The following is a 19,159-nucleotide window of genomic DNA, read 5'->3' on the forward strand; positions in this document are numbered from 1 at the left end:
TTAGTCCAAGGGTAGCTATCCCTGTGAATCCACCATGGCTACTCCCACCTCCAGTAGTTGATCTAGAAGTATTGGAGAGACTACAGAAAGATAGGGAGGGTGTTGATCCATCTGATTGGAGAGACTACAGGAAGATAGGGAGGGTGTTGATCCATCTGATTTGTTTAATAGACATCTGGATACTGTGTATCAGGATGTTGTGGCCATTTACACAGATGGTTCAAAAGATCCAAGGACAGGACYTACTGGGTCAGCATTTGTAGTGCAGGAATGTGGGGTGGCAGTCAGGAAACGTATTACAGATCATCTGGCTSTATATACGGCGGAGGTGATGGCCATACTGTTGGCCTTGCWGTGMYTGGAGGAAGCCAGAAAGAGTAGTTATTTGCTCTGATTCATGTGCAGTGTTAAGGAGTCACCAGGCCTTTATATCACGTAGCAAACAAMACCTYCTTTATYAGGTGCTACAAACCCATGGCGGGAGTAAACAAATGCGGTAGTTTGTTTACTGTGGTAGTTTCAATGAGCAAGGCAGAGGCAAAAAGCATGATKTGAACAGTGATGGTGGAGAAATGGCAGGAGCAGTGGAATAGAGATACTAAGGGCAGGCATTTATTTCAAGTACCAAGGAAAGTTGGGGAGGGGAGAACGGCAGGAAGGGACAGAAGAGAGGAGGCTATATTTACAAGATTAAGGGTGGGTCACAGCCAGTTGAATAAGACCTTACATGTGATAGGAAAGCATCCAACAGGAAGGTGTGATTACTGCCAGGAAACAGAGACAGTGGAGCATGTATTGATACAGTGTGGCCATTATTGGAGGGAAATAAACGCCCCGAATTGCCTCCCGCAATTGCACCCTTCTCAGACAGGCAAAATAGAAACAAGCAAATAGGGTGTTGTTACATAAACTGTCCGCCAGAGGTCACGTTTCTCCAAGTTTTTCTCACTTGCCGCTCCGGCCCCACACACGCGGATGAGAAGGCGATGAGCAGCCGATCAGCAAAACAAAAAAAAGGCAAAATAACCGGTTTATAGTGACGAGAGGGGCTGGCTGGATTATTCAACATTTAGGGACGCGGGTACGGATTTTCGCCTTTAATCACGTTAATGCCTGATATATCAACAATATCAGACACCGGAAATMGTTGGATACTGTTTAGAATCAACAATATTTCGAATCAATATTTGAGCAGCCTGAAAGCAGAATAATTCGGATATTTTGGCACCAGCTCGTTGGCGTCCATAAAGCTAAAGCAGGTAAGGGGGTTTTCACCAGGAATTAATAATCAATGTCCAAACATATGTTACATATCAGATGGAATATTGTGTTTTGTTGCATTTCAAATGAAGTTAGTGAGCAGTGAAGTTGGTAGCTCGCTCGTGTCTACTTGCAGTAAAATACCGATTGCGCTATTGCTGGTCGCCTGAACAGAATGACGCTGTTCGGTGGCAGACGGAGGCATAGGCGGATAGCCCACGTCTATTTTATACTTTTCTAATTATCTGATCATAAGAAATAGGCCTAGAATGTGGCCAACAAATCACTATTCAGAATAGGCTATCGCTTTATATATGTTGTGTTACAATGTATCCTAATCAAACCTCGGTCATGCCATGGTTACATTTCTGACAGCGTGACGGTTTAGATAGGCGTTACAATATAACCAACCATGTCGTGGTTGCACCAGTAAAGTATTTGCTGTGGCATTGTTTTGAAGTCAAAACCTGTCAGGTTGGTAGGTTGTATTCAGTTGGCCATGTCATGAAATAGCCAACAAACCGTGACATCAAACAGCTAGGWTGCTGGGCTAATGGTGGAAATGTATAGTAGTAGGGTTTTGAGTTTTAAGTAGGTGACATTCTTGCCTAGAAACCCGACGTTGAATTAAATGCAATTCTATGTCGGGTAGAAAGCAGCGTTTGAATCATGACCTATACTAGCCAATGTTGAATAAAATGATATGTTAAGGTACTTTACCGGTTGTCAGTGGCCTTTTGGCGGTAGAAATGTGAGACAATAACGTTATATCCACAGGAATGTAATAATTACATACATTTTTCAAAGCTCTGGTAGTGCTTCAGATTTATATTACCTGAAGCATGATCACAAGAACTTGCTGAGCTCTTGCATATATTTACATGGTTCTGTGCATGCTTCAGGTGATACAAATCTGAACGCACTACCAGCCCTTTGAAAAGTTTATGTGATTAGACTGGATATATTGTCTCACATTCCTACCGCCAACAGGACCAACCTCATGGACAACTGGTAAAGTACATTAAAATATATAATTTTATTCAACATTCTGGCTTGTAGAGCTCGTGAGTAAACTTTTCTGATTCAAACGCGAATTTCTGCCCGATGTAGAGCTCAATGCAATTCAATGTCGGGTTTCCAGGCAAGTGACATTTGACATTCTTGAGAAAAAGGCATGGCACATGTGACAACTGTGTGCACATGGTGGTCTTATAGCAAGCAATTAACCAAGTATAAACAATTCAGACAATCTGCCAAGTTGTCATCAAGTTGTAAATTAGAGAGACAAAGAGGGAAAGAGATTGACAACCTTCCTTTTGTTATCTCACACATCCTCACACACCTTTATAATATTCTCCTGTCTTTAGTATACTCATGAACACATGTTATTGACAGTCTGGCTGCCTATACTTGTCTCAGAGCTATATGCTCATGCGCTGCAGTTACTTTTGCAATAAACTTTATGGAGGCTGGTGTTTTCCTTCTATCCATACTGTAATCCATTTGTCTTTTGGAATATGGGAACCAGATCCCAGAACACACTCACTCTCTCTGTCTCTCAATTTAAGGTGCTTTGTTGGCATGGGTAACATATGTTAACATTGCCAAAGCAAGTGAAATAGATAATATACAAAAGTGAAATAAACAATAAAACATTTAAAACATTACACTCACAAAAGTTCKAAAATAATAAAGACATTTCAAYTGTCATTATGTCTGTATACAGTGTTGTAATGATGTGCAAATAGTACTCAAGGGAAAATAAATGAACATAAATATAGGTTGAATTTGCAATGGTGTTTGTTATTCACTGGTTGACCTTTTCTTGTGGCGACAGGTCTCAAATCTTGGGAGTTTATCAAAATTGGATTTGTTTTCAATTCTTTGCGGGTCTGTGTAATCTGAGGGAAATATCTCTAATATGGTCAAACATTTGGCAGCAGGTTAGGAAGTGCAGCTCAGTTTGCACCACATTTTGTGGGCGGTGGGCACATAGCCTGTCTTCTCAAGAGAGCCAGGTCTGCCTACAGTGGCCTTTCTCAATAGCAAGGCTATGCTCACTGAGTCTCGACATAGTCGAAGCTTTCCTTTCAGTCACAGTGGTCAGGTATTCTGTCACTGTGTACTCTCTGTTGAGGGCCAAATAGCATTCTAGTTTGCTCTGTTTTTTMGATAATTCTTTCCAATGTGTCAAGTAATATATTTTTGTTTTCTCCTGATTTGGTTGGGTCTAATTGTGTTGCTGTCCTGGGGCTCTGTGGGGTCAGGACCAGCTTGCTTAGGGGACTCTTCTCCTGGTTCATGTCTCTGTAGGTGATGGCTTTGTTATYGAAGGTTGGCTATTTCTTCCTTTTAGGTCGTTGTAGAATTTAGTGGCTCTTTTCTGGATTTTGATAATTAGCGGGTATTGGCTTAATTCTGCTCTGCATGCATTATTTAGTGTTTTACGTTGTACACAGAGGATATTTTTTGCAGAATTCTGCATGCAGAGTCTCAATTTGGTGTTTGCCATTTTGTAAATTCTTGTTTGGTGAGCGGACCCCAGACCTCACAACCATAAAGGGCAATGGGTTCTATAACTGATTCAAGTATTTTTAGCCAGATCCTAATTGGTCCTAAAACGTCAAATGTTTTGTCCCTTTTGATGGCATAGAAGGCCTTTCTTGCCTTGTCTCAGATCGTGCACAGCTTTGTGGAAGTTACCGTTGGCGCTGATGTTTAGGCCAAGATACAGTATATATATAATTGTTTTGTGTGATCTAGGGCAATGGTGTCAGGAAATAATTTGTATTTGTGGTCCTGGACACTGACTTTTTTTGGAACATTATTTTTGTCTTACTGAGATTTTCTGTCAGGGCCCAGGTCTAACAAAATCTGTGGATAAGATCTAGGTTCTGCTGTAGGACCTCCTTGGTTGGGGATAGAAGCACCAGATCATCAGCAAACAGTAGACATTTGACTTCAGATTCTAGTAGGGTGAGGCCAGGTGCTGCAGACTGTTCTAGTGCCCTTTCCAATTCGTTGATATATATGTTGAAGAGGGTGGGGCTCTTCACGGCCCTGTGGAAATAAATGTGATTTTTGCTAATTTTAACTGTGCCCTTGTTGTTTGTGTACATGGATTTTATATTGTCATATGTTTTTCTCCCAACACCACTTTCCATCAATTTGTATAGCAGACCTCATTCCAAATTGCGTCAAAAGCTTTTTTGAAATCCATAAAGCATGAGACTTTACATTTACATTTACATTTAAGTCATTTAGCAGACGCTCTTATCCAGAGCGACTTACAAATTACCTTTGTTTTGTTTGTTTGTTTGTTTGTTTGTTTGTCAATTAGGTTGTGCATGGTGAATATGTGGTCTGTCGTATGGTAATTTGGTAAAAAGACCATTTGACATTTGCTCTGTACATTGTTGTCACTGAGGAAATGGACGAGTCTGCTGTTTGTGATAACGCAGAGGATTTTCCCAAGGTTGCTGTTGACGCATATTCCACGGTTGTTATTGGGGTCAAATTTGTCTCCATTTTTGTGGATTGGGGTGATCAGTCCTTGGTTCCAAATAAGATGCCAGAGCTAACAATGATGAGAGTTTAAGCTTAGCCAATTGGAATTTGTGGTCTGTATATTTTCATCAAAATCTCCTATGGAAGAACTTTATGGTGGTAAGACGATTGGAATCATTTCCCTGTTTGACCGCTAGGTTTTACGGGTATTATGACACCTCCGCTGTTGAGCTCTACTGTAGAGAGTTTTTGAGGCCCCCATCGTGGTGGTGTAGAAATATTTTAGCAGTTTAAAGTAGAGGTCGACCGATTTATGATTTTTAAAAACCGATACCGATTATTGGAGGACAAAAAAAGCCTGTACCGATTAATCAGCCAATTTTTATATATATATGTATATGTATATTGTGTGTGTAATAATGACAATTTCAACAATGCTGAATGAACACTTATTTTAACTTAATACATAAATAAAATGTATTTAGTCTCAAATAAATAATTAAACATGCTCAATTTGGTTTAAATAATGCAAAAACAGTGTTGGAGAAAAAAGTAAAAATGCAATATGTGCCATGTAAAAAAAGCTAACGTTTAAGCTCCTTGCTCAGAACATATGAAAGCTGGTGGTTCAATATTCCCAGTTCTTCAATATTCRCAGTTAAGAAGTTTTAGGTTATAGTTATTATAGGAATTATGATGCGTTGACTATTTCTCTCTATACCATTTGTATTTCATATACCTTTGACTACTGATGTTCTAATAGGCACTTTAGTATTGCCAGCCTAATCTCAGGAGTTGATAGGCTTGAAGTCATAAACAGCACTGTGCTTCAAGCATTGCTAAGACCTGCTGGCAAATGCAGTAACGTTTGAACGAATGCTTACGAGCCTGCTGCTGCCTACCACCGCTCAGTCAGACTGCTCTATCAAATATCAAATCATAGACTTAATTATAATATAATACACACAGAAATACAAGCCTTTGGTCATTAATATGGTAAAATCCGGAAACTATCATTTTGAAAACAAAACATTTATTCTTTCAGTGAAATACAGAACCATTCCGTATTTTATCGAACGGGTGGCAACCCTAAGTCTAAATATTGTTACAATGTAACAGCGATGTTATGTCATAATTATGTAAAAATCTGGCAAATTAGTTTGCAACGAGCCAGGCGGCCCAAACTGTTGCATATACCCTGACTCTGCGTGCAATGAACGCAAGAGAAGTGACACAATTTCCCAAGTTAATATTGACTGCTAACATGAATTTCTTTTAACTAAATATGCAGGTTCAAAAAAAAATACTTCTGTGTATTGATTTTAATAAAGGTACTGATGTTTATGGCTAGGTACATTCGTTCAACGATTGTGCTTTTGTTAAATCATCACCCGTTTGGCGAAGTAGGCTGTGATTTGATGATAAATTAACAGGCATCGCATTGATTATATGCAACGCAGGACAAGCTAGTTAACCTAGTAATATCATCAACCATGTGTAGTTAACTAGTGATTATGTGAAGATTGATTGTTTTTTTTTATAAGATAATTTTWATGCTAGCTAGCAACTTACCTTGGCTCCTTGCTGCACTCGCGTAACAGGTGGTCAGCCTGCCACGCAGTTTCGTCGTGGAATGCAATGTAATCGGCCATAATCGATTAATCGCTTGACCTCTAGTTTAAAGCAAATTTCTTGCAATTATACACATTTTGACATGCAGCCGAGAGAAAATATAGCAGTTTTAAAGCTAATTTCCTGCAATTCTACATATTCTGACTTGGCTAATGCTGTGTTCTTTTGCTCAAACATAATAACAAAATCATTACTGCTAAATTCTAGGTCTGTTACAATACCAGTATTGCAATGTTTTAAAACATGAACCAGACCAAACTCTTTGGTCCTGTAAAATAGAGTATTGCGACACTGGTATCGCCCTGGCCCTAGTATACTAATAAAAAATATAAATGCAACATGTAAAGTGTTGGTTTCGTGAGTTGATATAAAAGATCCCAGAAATGTTCCATATGCACAAAAAGCTTATTTCTCTCAAATTGTGTGCACAAATTTGTTTACGTACCTGTTAGTGAGTATTTATTCTTTGCCAAGATAATCTATCCACCTGAGAGGTGTGGCATATCAAGAAGCTGATTAAACAGCATGATCATTACACAGGTGCACCTTGAACTGGCGACAATAAAATGCCCCTCTAAATGTGCAGTTCTGTCATACAACACAACGCCACAGATGTCTCAAGCTTTGAGGGAGCGTGCAATTAGCATGCTGACTGCCATCAGAGCTGTTGTCAGAGAATTGAATGTTAATTTCTCTACCATGCATTGATGTTAGAGGGACAATAGGGCCCTAAGTACCAGGCCGTTAGTGACCTGACCTGGCTACCACTACTAATGCATGTCCACAGTGCATAACAGGAGATTACCGTGACTCAACGGTCACGTAGAATTTTACTGCGGTGATAACTCGTGTGGCAGTAACACGGTCACCACAATAGTCCTAGTCAAGGGTAACTATGCTACTACTTAGCTTTGGTTTTCAAAACATCAAACAAAATGAGAGCCTAAGTGTAGGGATGCACGATATATCGGTGAACATATCGGAAATATCGGTATCGGCCGATGTCTAGTTTAACGGCCGATGTGCAGAACCGATGTCAAAGCTGACGTGCATACCTATATAACGACGGTACATTACGTAATGACGGCACGTAAAATTTTGCGCTATACGTGCAACACAGCATTCCTAACCTAGCCCACAATGTCTGTTGTGTGGATCAAGCAGTCAACKAGTCGAGCGGTCATTTGAAAGAGTAACAACATTTCAGCGAGACAACTCAAAGGCGAAATCCATTAAAGCCAAGATAATAGAATTCATTGCCCTTGACAATCAACCTTTCTCTGTCGTGGGTGATGTTGGCTTTCGCCGACTGGTCTAGCACCAGTTAACACTACCAAGTGCGCTATGTTTCCGATGTTTCCCTAKCGGAGTTACACAGTAATAGCGTCAATGCTATTAGCTTCACGGCATACATACTATGGAACGCCCTTTGGGTCTTTGCGTGTCAAAAAAGAGACAGTAGCACTGTCGAAGCTGTACAAAAAAGTCRGCAAACACCGGCCACAAATMATGTGTTTACAATACCACGTTGGTAATAAAGCATAATTTGTTCGACCGCAACTTCTGGCTTTAGCTTGGTACCTAGCTAGCACCAATACAACCAGCCTGAAAACGATGACCAAGAGAAACTGCAGTAATTTTCATTATTTTTAGCAATGATTTAGGAATCCTTGTAAGTATTAGCTGGGTTGCCACTTGTTGTTCTCCTATTGAAATTGAACTTCAGTTTGTGAAATTAAATAGCTAGCCAGCTACTTAACCCTGTTGCCCAAAGCTAAAGTTATAACCAGCCAGCTAGCTTCATCTGGCTAGTGAGGCTCGACTGGAGCGGGTTATGTGTTGTGAAGCTAGCCACAATAAGGATTAGGCAAATAGTGGAATTTGCGGTGTGCCTTCAAAATAAAAGTATGTCGTTGACAATAATGCAAGTTATTACAAATGGTAGAAGTATGCCATACTTTTATTTTGAAGGCTAACCGCAAAGTCCACTATTGTGGCTAGCTACACATAGATGAGTCCGTCCACCATTAATCAAATATGAACTGTCTTATAAATTAGGGTTATTTTAGAGGATGACACCTAGCTATATAGATAGCTAGTTAACTATAGCTACTGAAACAGATTGTCGTTTTGCTATGTTTTTGAGAAGAACATTGTTTGCATCCATGAGCTAGCTAGCTTTTTTTATGACAGCACTGTAGGTGCGCGAGACAACTTTACCAGCATCATAGCATACGTATTGATGAATCGTTGTGACATATGAAATACGAGTGATAGTGTGATCAATGTGTAATAACTACATAACAAAATTATTGAACGCGTTGGGGCGGCAGGGTAGCCTAGTGGTTAGAGCGTTGGACTAGTAACCGAAAGGTTGCAAGTTCAAATCCCCGAGCTGACAAGGTACAAATCTGTCGTTCTGCCCCTGAACAGGCAGTTAACCCACTGTTCCTAGGCCGTCATTGAAAATAAGAATTTGTTCTTAACTGACTTGCCTAGTTAAATAAAGGTAAAATWAAAAAAWWWAAAAAWAATTAAGTGACGTGCAGTCACATTCAGGTCCTGATTGCTCAACAAACTTATTTGACACATCAAATAGTTTTATTTGACACGTCAAATAGTTTAAAATAGTATATTTTTTGACATGCAAAGACCCAAACGGCGTTCCATAGAAATCCTGGTTGAGAATGAAATGACTGAACAAATGAACAACGAAACAGCACAGAGAGTAAGTGAAAGAAATAGGTTTTGATTATGTTTTACTGGTAGTGGGGACATATGTAAATACCAACAAAGTAACTTTTGTGTGTGTGTGTGACCTTTATTTAAGCTAGGCAAGTCAATTAAGGACAAATTCTTATTTACAATGACGGCCAAACCCGGACAACGCTGGGCCAATTGTGCGCCGCCCTATGGGACTCCCAATCATGGCCGGATGTGATACAGCCTAGATTCGAACCAGGGACTSTAGTGARYCCTCTTGCACTGAGATGCAGTGCCTTAGACCGCTGCGTCCATGTGTGTGTTAACTATTTAACTGTACTAGAATACTTAAAAGGCAGCAACAAAAATGTAATATCGGCTATCGGTATCGTTTTTTTGCGGGGGGACAAGGAAAATATCGGATATCGGCCAAAAATGTCATATCGGTGCATCACTACCTAAGTGTCAAGTACACCATAATGCAAGTACTTCCTAGTTTGTTACAATGTGTAGCGCAGGTTACTTCATTCTTCCTCTATTTTAAAGCTTATGTGGTATACCATGTGATTGACAGACATCACTGTCACTGACATTAGATCACTGAGGGCTACCCTTCCAGTTAACTAAACAATTAACCAAAGAGCTTAGGACCTAACATTAGCAAACATTGCTGTAATGTTGTTGACACATCCAGTAGGATTTAGGATCAGCTGTCAGACCAGTTAGTCTGGTTGTGGTCAGGTTGTTGTTTTATCGACTGTGGATATAGGACCATTACTGCTAATATAGGTATGCACTGCAGAGAACCAACAGAGAATAGGAAAGGGATTATTTATCAATTGGGAGGTGTGGATCATTTCAAAATTCTCTGAACAGATTTTTTTTGAGACAGTTACCCTACCTCACATGACCTCTGCCAAGGATCATGTCCTGTTATGCCATTTCATGTCATGTCATGATCTCCAGTACAGCAACTGTATAATCATCAGAGTACAGCTATAAACTATAATATAAATGATAAGCACCCCTTCTTCTGCACTGAGGCTGAGCAAAACAATAGGACAGTTGATCCCAGAATGGAACTGGTTAGATGGCAGAGATCTTTTGGCCATTGACATCATTGGCCGATAAAAAGAAGGTAAAAAAGATAATGGACCTATATAGTTTTTTAATAATATTATCTTTGAGAATTTACAATCACCAAAATAAAAGACAGTCAGGGAGAATTGAAAGTTTTCAAAAAAATGAATTTTAAACTGAACAAAAATGTAAACACGACATGCAACAATTTCAAAGATTTTACTGAGTTCATATAAAACTCAAGCAGTTTATAAGACTAAGATGTCTGTAGTCTCGTGTCTGTGTGTGTATTTCCATCTGTGTTAACGTTTGTGTCTATGCTTACAGAAAAGAGTGAGTGGGATGTCATGACGTTCATTCTGTGGGAGAGGTGGAGGGAGGATGTGAGGGATGACGGGGGATGAGAGAGGGACGTGTGAATGTGTGACATCTCTGTTGTGTCATTACTCTGGCATCAGCTGGCTGTAGCAGAAAGGGGTGCTGCAACTGTTGTGGCATACTTCAGCAGTTTAGTGTGTGTGTGGGTTGGGTTGGTGGGGGAGGGGGGTGGGTGTGGTGGTGACCCTTTGTCTCTGGACTGCCGAGCTGTGTGAACAAATCTGAGTCTGACCCTCCTCACGTGACACACACACACACAGCCCCCCTCCCCATCCTTTGTTCTTTCAATCTGTGAACCCCACCTCTAATTGAATGGGATTATATGCCTCTGGGGGACAGATTCCAGGGGGTTGGATCTGGCCTTGGTCCCCACATCCCCTAACCACCCCCACTTCATCCCTCTCCAACAATGTGGCCCCTCCTCCATTTCCACCTCTTCCCTCCCCTCTCCTCGGCCCCACTCTGGGTTGCTCCCCCCGGGCAACTGGCCGGGCCGTGCCATCCCTCCTGCACAGGAGCTGCGTCACCTTAGCAACCAAATGGCTGACACTAAAGGAGATTGAAGAACAGTCAATGTATGGATAGTGTTGCCTGGTTACAGAGAGAGCCAATACATCTGTCTTTTCTAGTGTGTGTGTGTGTGTGTGTGTGTGTGTGTGACTTCATCTGGTAGGCCATCATTGTAAATAAGAATTTGTTCTTAACTGACTTGCCTAGTTACATAAAGGTTAAATAATAATAATCTGTTGGCGTCTGGCGCTGAGCCTGTGTTTATAAACATGTCTGGGTCTTGGCTGGCTAATTTATTAGAGGAGACACACACACAGTCTCACGCCTCGGCAGTCTTGTTTGTTAAAGTTGTGATGTTCTGTCTCTCTAATGTTTTCCTGACATCTCACCACAACCCAGAAGCTTAGAATGGAACAGGTTGTTGAAATGGAAGCTGCGGGACAAAGGTGCTGATTGATGTGATCAGAATGTTTTTTTCCCCCATACCTCTCACTTTCCTCTTAACTTGCCCTTTTCACTATCTTTCACTCACACACACACTTTGTTGAAACAGATGGGAGGAAACYCACTGTATTGTTAATTATCTGCTTGTCAAATGTCCCGTAAGGGTTCTACTCTGAGTTGAGTCAGCATATTCTCTCCCTGGGCCTTGGTTTGACTGTTTGGCTGGGAAAGGGTTTATGTAATAATCTCTTTTCCATTCCTTAGGAAATAAAAGCAGCATGCTATAGAAGCGCCACAGAGCTACAGTAGGCCTGACAGACACGTTTCCCCATCAGTTGTGTCAAGCTGTCACCCAGGATAAAGGAGGTCAGAGTCAGGAGCACCATAGAAAGCTGTCTGCTTTCCCCCTATTTTTGGAGCATTCCACCACGCACACGTGCACACACACATATGCAAACACACACCCTGTGAGAACTTCCTGAAGGAAGGTATTCTGAGCGGGAGGTCACACTCTGGGTCTCGGTGGGAGTGGCAGGCCTGGTCTCCATGGTAACCGGGTCAGGAGAGGTCATAACAGAGGCAGAGGGAACCAGATGTATTGTCTCAGAGACCGGACTGTATTTTATAAAACATTTTAATCAGCTATAATATTGCAGTTAAATTGTAGTTTCATTCAYTGTAATTTCCAATCCCCCATATATATTTTTGTAAATAGAAATGTCAGAATAATATTAGAGAGAATAGCTCCCAAGGATGAACCAAACTTGTGAAGGTCTACACAATTTTTTCTGAGGTCTTGGCTGGTTTCTTTTGATTTTCCCATGATGTCAAGCAAAGAGGCACTGAGTTTGAAGGTAGGCCTTGAAATAGATCCACAGGTACACCTCCAATTGACTCAAATGATGTCAATTAGCCTATCAGAAGCTTCTAAAGCCATGACATCATTTTCTGGAATTTTCCAAGCTGTTTAAAGGCACAGTCAACTTAGTGTATGTAAATGTCTGACCCACTGGAATTGTGATACAGTGAGTTATAAGTGAAATAATCTGTCTGTAAACAATTGTTGGAAAAATGACTTGTGTCATGCACAAAGTCGATGTCCTAACCGACTTGCCAAAACTATAGTTTGTTAACAAGAAATTTGTGGAGTGGTTGAAAAAGAAGTTTTAATGACTCCAACCTAAGTGTATGTAAACTTTCAACGGCATACATACATGCATACATACATACATACATACATACATACATACATACATACATACATACATACATACATACATACATACATACATACATACATACAGTACCAGTCAAAGGTTTTAATTTATTTKTACTATTTTCTACATCGTACAATAATAGTGAAGACATRAAAACTATGAAATAACACATGGAATCATGTAGTAACCAAAAAAAGTGTTAAACAAATAAAAATATATTATTTTCTATTCTTCAAAGTAGCCACCCTTTGCCTTGATGAAATCTTTGCACACTCTTGGCATTCTCTCAACCCGCTTCAGCTGGAATGCTTTTCCAACAGTCTTGAAGGAGTTCTCACATGCTGAGGACTTGTTGGCTGCTTTTCCATCACTCTGCAGTCCAACTCATCCCAAACCATCTCAATTGGTGTCCTTTAGTAGTGGTTTCTTTGCAGCAATTCGACCATGAAGGCCTCATTCCCGTAGTCTCCTCTGAACAGTTYGTGTTGATGTGTCTTACTTCAGCTCTATGAAGCATTTATTTGGSCTGCAATTTCTGAGGCTGGTAATTCTAATGAATTTATCCTCTGCAGCAGAGGTAACTCTGGGTCTTCCTTTTCTGTGGCGGTCATCATGAGAGCCAGTTTCATCATAGCGCTTGGTAGGAATGCTGTGTTGCATGRGTAGCGCAAAATTTTATGTGATGTCATTACATCATGTACCTACGTTATATAGGTATGCACGTCAGCGATGTTGGCATTCTTAGCTAATATCGACTGATTCCGATATATCGTGCATCCCTACATATAACATTATATTGGTTGAAAGAATTTTGTGTAATTTAGATTGAAAAATTTGAATTCAGCTTTGTTTTTCGTATTAATTCGTAAACCATGTGCCATGAATCGGTACACCACATCTCATCCTATTTTGCAATCTATATGGCACAGCTGTCCATTTTTTTMGTCCTTAAATGAAACTGTTATATATTTTTATTCATCACAATTTTCTTAAACCAATTTTGGTCTTTAATGCAGGCCCGACAGACAAGTTCCTTACATTTGAGTGTTAGCTTGTCTGATTCAGGACCATGAAGGCTTTCCCATACACATCTCTGGCCTCTCACACAGAGAGAGAATAGAGTGGGATGTAGGGAAGAGAGCAGTCACATGACAGAGAGAGACAACCTGTAATATACAAGGTCTGAGGTCATCTGCCTTTGGCCTAAAGAGCAGGAACCCAGACTTCATTAAATAAATATCAAATACAGACATTGTCATCCTATAAGAAACATGGTATAGAGGAGACAAACCTACTGGTTGCCTTCTAGGTWACAAAGAGCTGGTAGTCCCATTCACCAAACTACCAGGTGTGAAACAGGGAAGAGACTCGGGATGCTAATTTGGTATAGAGCAGATCTAACCCACTATATTAAATTAGTCAAAACAGCAACACTTTACAACTGGCTAGAAATTAATTAGGGAATTATCTCAACAGAGAAAAATGTCCTTGTGGGCTACCTATATCCCCCCCAATAGAATCCCCATACTTTAACAATGACAGCTTCTCCATCCTAGAGGGGGAGATCAACCATTTCGAGGCCCAGGGACATGTGCCAGTCTGTGGCGACTTACATGCCACAGAATTTCAGCATGTTTATAGGGAAGGACACTCAACAAGCACAGCACTTACACAAATGACTGATGATTGGCTGAGAGAAATTMATGATAAAATGARTGTGGGGGATGTCTTGTTAGACTTCAGTGCGGCTGTTGACATTATTGATCATAGTCTACTGCTGGAAAAATGTATGTGTTATGGCTTTKCACCCCCTGCTATAATGTGGATAAAGGGTTACTTGTCTAACAGAACACAGAGGTTTGATTAGAAACGTTGTTTGATATGTTTGMAAGAAGTTTATTGGTAACTTACGCGATTCATTTGTATGCGTTTTGAACGAGGGAAACCGGTGGATTACTGAGTCTAGCGCGCCAATGAAACTTACTTTTTTGAGATATAAAGAAGGACTTTATCGAACAAAAGGACCGTTTGCTATGTAGCTGGGACCCTTGTGATTGCAACCAGATGAAGATCTTCAAAGGTAAGTTATTTATTTTATCGCTATTTCTGACTTTCGTGACGCCTCTGCTTGGTTGGAAAATGTATGTAATACTTTTGTGTGCGGGGCGCTGTCATCAGATAATCGCATGGTGTGCTTTCGCCGTAAAGTATTTTTGAAATCTGACAACGCGGCTGGATTAACAAGACGTTAAGCTTTTAAATGATGTATGACACTTGTATTTTCATGAATGTTTAATATTACAATTTCTGTAATTTGAATTTCGCGCTCTTCAATTTCACCGGATGTTGTCGAGGTGAGATGCTAGCGTCCCAATGATCCGTAAGGAGTTAACTTCTCTAGTATAGGGTMCAGATTTTTCACTTAGGGAAAAATAGCGTGCCCAATTTCAACTTCGTTCTACTCATCCCCAGAATATAAGATATGCATATTATTAGTAGATTTGGATAGAAAACACTCTGAAGTTTCTAAAACTGTTCGAATCATATCTGTAAGTATAACAGAACTTATATAGCAGTCAAAACCCTGAGGACTAACCTTATTTTTTTTTAAGTCACTGTCTGTTCAATGAGTTATTATGGGCAGGCCAGAATTCTAATCACTATACGCGCAGTTCCTACTGCTTCCACTGGATGTCGCTAGTGTATGGAAATAGGTTGAAGTTATTCATTTGAACAATGACAAAGGAAAACACCAAAAAGTAGAGTGACGTCTTGTGTTTTGATTTGATTGTTGCGCAAGACTTGAAAAGTACCGTGAGTTTGTTGATCTCCTGTATTGAAAACAGATTGACCCGTCTTCAATTTGATCGATTATTAARGTTTACAAATACCTTAAGTTGTATTACAAAAGTACTTTGAAATGTTTTGGCAAAGTTTAGAGGTAATTTTTTAGATATTTTGTCGTGACTTTGGGCAAATTGGACGCTGTTTTTTTCTGGTACAACGGCGCCAAATAAATGGACAATTTGGATATATATGGACGGAATTAATCGAACAAAAGGACCATTTGTGATGTTTATGGGACATATTGGAGTGCCAACAAAAGAATCTCGTCAAAGGTAATGCATGTTTTATATTTTATATCTGCGTTTTGAGTAGCGCCGGCATAGTTGAAATAGGCTACACTCTCTTGTTGACATTTTGCTATCATCAGATAATAGCATCTTATGCTTTCGCCGAAAAGCCTTTTTGAAATCTGACATGTTGGCTGGATTCACAACGAGTGTAGCTTTAATTTGGTATCTTATATGTGTAATTTAATAAAGTTTGATTTTATATAATTTTTTTGAATCTGGCGCTCTACATTTTAACAGGCTGTTGGGACGCAAGCGTCCCGCTATCCCAGAGAGGTTAAGGAACAACAAATGTAATCCCTTCTAGACATCTTCCTGCACAAAACGTTTCACTGTAATAGTGAAAGTGTAAACTTGGCAGTAGAAAACCGAAACAGTATATTTGACCTCTCAGCTTCTCTATCAAATCAACAATTTCACGCAAACAACCTAAGAAAATTAGCAATGACAGGGTTTGATAAAGAGTGCAAAAACCTAAGTAAGAAATTGAGAAACCTATCCAACCAAAAACATAGAGTCCCAGAACCTGAGCCTACGCCTTTACTATGAATTTTACTGTGAACCAGTAAAACAATACAGAAATACCATACGAAAAAATAAGGACCTGCACGTCAGAAATCAACTCAATGTAATTGAAGAATCCATAGAATCTAACCACTTCTGGGAAAATTGTAACATACTAATCAAACAACAACACGAAGACTTATCTATCCAAACGGAGATGTATGGATAAACCACTTCTCCAGTCTTTTTGGCTCTATAACTACTAAACTACTACTTTCTTCTGTCGAATTAGCAACCTTGGCTAGCATTGTGGCGCGAACATTCCCATCTCTTGGCGCAAAGAACGGAAAATTCCAAAAGTCCCATTAAACYTTGAATAAACTGATAAAACTCGTTTGAAAAAAACCTACTTTATGATGTTTTTCTCATATGTATCAAATAAAATCAGAGCCGGAGATATTCGCCGTGTATACCGAACGCTTTTCAGAAGACAATGTCGAGGTCCCCCGCGCGCCGTRGAAGWCAAAGAAAATACCGGACCTGWCACTCCAAAAGCTCTTATTCGGCCTCAGATCAAGCTAGACACCCCATTCAACCTTCCACTGCCTGTTGACATCTAGTGGAAGGCGTATGAAGTGCATACATATCGATAAATAAAAGCCAGTTCAATAGGCAGGCCCTGAAACAGAGCCTCGTTTTCAGATTTTTCACTTCCTGTATGGAAGTTTGCTGCCAAATGAGTTCTGTTTTACTCACAGATATAATTCAAACAGTTTTAGAAACTTCCGAGTGTTTTCTATCCAATAGTAATAATAATATGCATATTGTATGATCTAGAACAGAGTACGAGGCCGTTTAATTTGGGCATGATTTTTTCCAAAGTGAAAACAGCGCCCCCCTATTGACAAGAAGCAGACTTGTAGACTTGTACATTTCCTCAGTGAAAACAATGTACTGAGTAAATGTAAAATTGTCTTTTTACCAAATTATTGTACGACCGACCACGTATTCACCCTGCACACCCTAACTGACAAACAAACAAACGCAAAGTCTTCTCATGCTTTGTTGATTTCAAAAACGCCTTTGACTTAATTTGGCATGAGTATCTGCTATACAAGTTGATGGAAAGCGGTGTTGGGGGAAAAACATACATTACAAAATCTATGTACACAAACAATAAGTGTGCTGGTAAAATGGGCAAAAAACTAATTTCTTTCCACAGGGCGGTGGGGTGAGACAGGGATGCAGCTTGAGCCCCACCTTCTTCAACAAATTTGCAAGGGCACTAGAACAGTCTGCAGCACCCGGCCTCACCCTACTAGAATTTGTAAAATGTCTATTATTTACTGATGATCTGGTGCTTCTGGCCCGAACCAAGGAGGGCCTACAGCAGCACCTTGATCTTCTGCACAGATTCTGTCAGACCTGGGCACTGATAGTAACTCCCAGTAAGACAAAAATAATGGTGTTACGAAAAAGGTCCAGTTGCCAGGACCACAAATACAAATTCCATCTAGACACCATTGCCCTAGAGCACACAAACTTATTCGTACCTCGGCATCATAACTAAACATCACTACAGATAACTTCCACAAAGCTGTGAACAATCTGAGAGGCAATTCAAGAAAGGCTGTCTACGCCATTAGAATTCGACATGCCAATTAGGATCTGGTAAAAAATACTTGAATCAGTTATAGAGCCCATTGTCCTTTTATGGTTGTGAGGTCTGGGGTCCGCTCTCCAACCAAGAATTCACAAAATGGGACAAACACCAATGCATGCAGAATTCTGCAAAAATATCTGCAGTATACAATGTAAAACACCAAATAATGCATACAGAGCAGAATTTGGGCGGTACCCGTAATTATCAAAATCCAGAAAAAAACCGTTTTACATTCACAACCACCTAAAAGGAAGTGATTCCCAAACCTTCCATAACAAAGCCATCACCTACAGAGAGATGACCTTGGAGAAGATTTCGCTAAGCAAGCCGGTCCTGGGGTCTATTCACAAACAGGTAGCCTAGTGGTTAGAGCGTTGGGCCAGAAACCGAAAGGTTGCTAGATCGAATCACCGAGCTGACAAGGTAGAAATCTGTCGTTATGCCCCTGTTCCTAGGCCGTCATTGTAAATAAGAATTTGTTCTTAATAACCTTTTCTCAATACAGGGGGTGCTGTTTCCACTTTGGAAAATATCGTCTCCAAATTAAACTGCCTCATACTCAATTCTTGCTCGTACAATATGCATATTATTATTACTATTGGATAGAAACAATCTCTAGTTTCTAAAACCGTTTGAATTATGTCTGTGGGTGAACCAGAACTCTTTCTACAGCGGAAATCATGACAGGACATGCGAAGGTCAGAAAAATTGTCTCTGTTCTCAGATCAGTTTAAAGCTCTGTGTGTGCTCTATGGATCGAAATGAACTGCACCCGCCTTCCCCTGGATGTCAGTAACCAATGAGAAGTGGAATGGAGTCTCTACATATTTCTCAGAGTTTATAAAACGCCATGGGTGACATGTACGTTCTTTTGGACGCTCGTCAAGGCGCAAGAGAAACATCAGAATGGATGCTCAAAAGCTCTCGTTATCGGCTAAGATATATCCGCCTGTGATTTAATTCGATATAGGTGTTAGAAACATCATAACGAAGTTATTTTAAACCGATTTATATCAAGTTTATGCGAGTGAATATGTCTATTTTCGGAATTTTCGTGTAGTTATTGCGCTTTGAGGGATTTGGACATGTGTGTGCCACGTAGCTATTGTTAGCTGCTTGTTCCGAAG

The 19,159-nt window shown here is 40.1% G+C and overlaps 1 protein-coding gene across 1 annotated transcript in view; it reads left to right on the forward strand.

Annotated features, from left to right (window-relative positions):
- The first annotated feature begins 976 nt into the window (after window positions 1-976).
- The window catches only part of LOC111970337 (phosphatidylinositol 4-phosphate 3-kinase C2 domain-containing subunit beta-like), a 79,846-nt gene continuing 61,663 nt past the window's right edge, over window positions 977-19,159 (forward strand). Inside the window, 1 exon segment of the mRNA XM_023997016.2 lies at window positions 977-1,259. The gene's annotated coding sequence lies outside the window, so the exon portion shown is untranslated.

The sequence above is a fragment of the Salvelinus sp. IW2-2015 genome, linkage group LG11 (assembly GCF_002910315.2).
Source record: "Salvelinus sp. IW2-2015 linkage group LG11, ASM291031v2, whole genome shotgun sequence".
Classification (NCBI taxonomy): Eukaryota; Metazoa; Chordata; class Actinopteri; order Salmoniformes; family Salmonidae; genus Salvelinus; species Salvelinus sp. IW2-2015.